Source organism: Aptenodytes forsteri, unplaced genomic scaffold, assembly GCF_000699145.1.
Source record: "Aptenodytes forsteri isolate BGI_AS27 unplaced genomic scaffold, ASM69914v1 Scaffold68, whole genome shotgun sequence".
NCBI lineage: Eukaryota > Metazoa > Chordata > Aves > Sphenisciformes > Spheniscidae > Aptenodytes > Aptenodytes forsteri.
In genome coordinates, this window is record NW_008795382.1 from 806,566 (window position 1) to 809,877 (window position 3,312).

The window sequence follows — 3,312 nt, forward strand, 5'->3', positions numbered from 1 at the left end:
TTTTACTTTGCTTCTAACTGTTGGAGGTTAACAGCTTTAGGTATTTTAAAAAGTGAACCAGTGAAGACAAGAGCTGCTGCAGTCCCCCGCTGTCCTTCGGGAACGGCAATAGGTCGTGGCGATGTCTTGAGACAAATGTCTGGCAATGATGGGAACTGCCGGGTTCCACTGCAACGGAGCACAGGTCTGTGACAATCCTGTACCCGTATTTTCAAGTGGTTCTGTGGAATGGCATCATAAAACAAAAGTGAGCTTGTGATTCTTTTTGTAGCACTGTAAAATTAATTGCTTGACGAGAGTTACAAACTTTCACAGACTACGGGCTCTATATAATCTCACCGTTCTTTTACTGGAAGCATAAAGATGGAGCAAGGGCATATGACTATAGGTAGAGCTCACTTTTATACATCAATTTATACATCACTTTGAGTGATGTATAAATTTCCTATGGCAAGTTTGCTTAGGTTATTGCCAGAAACCTTGTACATTTTTCCAGAAGGCTTGGGAATTATGTTTCTGGGGCCATAAACTGAATTGTCCGCTGTCTTTTGTAAATGGAACCCATTGTTAGTCTTGGCCCATTACACTCTAGCGTGCATTTTGATGAACTGTCTCTGGTTTCAGGCTTACCTGGCTGTTTTAGTGCAGCAGTTATCTCGGTGCCAAAGTGACTGTTACGCCCCGTGATGCAGACATCTTGCCGTATGTGGCAGCAGAGTGGATGTGCATTGACTGTGGAGCTGGCTTTATTTCTGCGAGGTATGCTAGTCTCTGGGTGTAGGCTTTTATTTCATGGCACATGGACATCTACAGTTCCCAGCAATCAGTGCAGCCATTTGAATTACATTCAAGTCATTTATTTCCACATTCTAATCTCCTTTCCGTCTGCTGCTCCAATTCAACAGGCTGCTCGCACTAAGCTCCGTCCATGTGACAGCTCTCCTGCTGGGAAGGGGCTCCCAGCTTGTCCTGCGGCTCAGCTATTGTGGTAAAGACTGAGACGTGCATCCACTCTACCTTTCTCCCTTCTGCTGGAGATTGCTGTCTCCCATTCCTCCGGAAGAGGATTTCTGCTGCTGCAGAAATCTGTCCTGACTCATGCCACAGGATCCAGTGGCTGTTAGGTATTTCATGGCTCTAGCCATAGTCTGATTTTTGCCTCTTTGCTCATAAAACGAGGGATTAATGGTAAAATGTAGCAGCGCATGCTTCAGTACAGGTGAACAGAAAATGCAGCAGGTTACAACAGCCCCCTTCTATGTTTCTATAACAGATCTTTGCTGGCTGCTGTGCAGATCTGCTTCATTCAGGTCTATGCTTAGAGCTCTGGTGTGTGACAAATAAAAATAATCAGAAATTTAGTAAAATTTTAACTGTAAAAGAGGCATTGAGGGTTGCAGCTGTGCAAACTGTGTGTTACAGACCAAAATCAGCTATCTAGACATCAAGTTACTCTTAAAAAAAAAAAAACAAAAACCACAAGTCAAGGTAACTATGTCTATTTTTAACCAAATTTTATTGTAAATTTCTTCTGAAGGACATTCTAATTTCTTACAAATTATAAAATTTACAATTACAAAAGAAATCAGGATCATGATCATTAACTACAGCAAATCCAGTTTTGTGAAAAAATATATTCAAAAATTAAATATCAAAAGAAAGTTAAATTCATTATTGAAAAAAAAACTTTCATAAATTATTTTGCAGAAATGCTCAAGACACTGACAAAGTATTTTAACACTTTTGCTAGTACTGGCTTTGGGTGCTTGAAATAAAAACATCTGCTCTGCTAATCCTGTAAAGCGGCTGAGCAGGAGCCTTCCTGCTGACTACCCAGGAACAGCAGGGGATGCAGACAGACTCACTGCTTGCAATTTGCTGGTTTTTAGATGTCTTTACTGTTGTGGGTTTTGTAGCTTCTTGTTGCCTTTCAGGATATTTCAGTAGCTTAGTAATAGTCAGTTCTTATAACACAATTCTGGTTTTCTTCCCAGAGTAATACAGGCTGGAGTAATATTGGTTCATTTAGATCCTGCCGCTGCCTTCATTTTTCTACAATTTAAATACAAAAAATGGAGTGGAGCGAAAAAGTAACGACCTGGAGGTTAATCGGGTCTGAGTTTTCAGAAACCTAAAGCATATTCTAAGCTTGCTGTAGGTTTATGACAAGTCATTATGGGATGAAGAAAACACACCTACCTTTGCATTTAAGTACAGGCTACACGTCAGGGCTCTGACGGGACACGGGCTGCTCTGCCCCAGGCTGCTGGACCAGCCCCCTGACGCTACCCTAGGGTACCTCCTTTCTCACCAGGAGATAACCCCACCCTTAAGGCAGGGCCAGACTCAGACCAAGGGTGAATTTTCATTTCTCCAGAGACAAGGTAACCAGCTCAGCATGGGGGGCCTGCCCCCTCAGACCTGCTCTCCCAGAAGAGCGCTGCCTGCTTCGTTTGTTTATTCGGTTGCACAAATGCTGCCGAGCAAAACTACACTCACCTTTTTCCTAAGGTGTGCAGTTTAACTAGTTCCACTGCAGCAAGGTGACTGGGCAGTATAACTGTCTCTATTCTGAAAGTGTGTTAGACCTTCCTAAATAGCATCTGGAAAATACACAGAGCAAATAATTCATATTAGAAGTAATGGCAGGGTTATTACTGATAAGTAAATAAAAGCGCTAGCAAGCTCCCCAAACTGAAGTTAGGTCATTTCTTTCTTTACCAGTACTATGTCCAACTCCTTTCCAACCCATAGCCAGGGTGGGATTGCCGCTTGCTCTTTCAACTTTTCCTCAGTATTAGAGGGAAAGTGATCTTACACACAAAATATCAATCGTCTTGTCTCCCAATGTTTTGTTTTTTTCTATTTTCCAAAATTTTCACTCTTGTATCAGCAGCATGCAGAAGACCTGTTCTTAAGCAGACAGACCTGATCAGTAGCTTTGTACTCTTCCCTTTGCTTAGAATTACAGACAAATTTACAGCTACAGTGACAAAAAAAAAAAAAAAAAAAAACAGAGAAAAAAAAAAGAAAAAAAAATCCAAGAGCAAAATAGAATAGCATTTTTTTCCAGTGGTGATTAACTATGATGGACAGATTCACACCCTGCTTATTAACAGTATTTTGGAGATTAAAAAGCAGATACTCTTTTCTAAAATATTTCTCACTGATAGTTGTAGTAATTATCCTGAAATGCTAATGATTTTAGACCTTATTTGGCCTGCTCTGCTGCATTGCTTTCCACAGGCTCTGCCATGTTATACTAAAGAAGAAATAGCACACTCAACAGCTAAAACAGTAACAAAGGAGAAG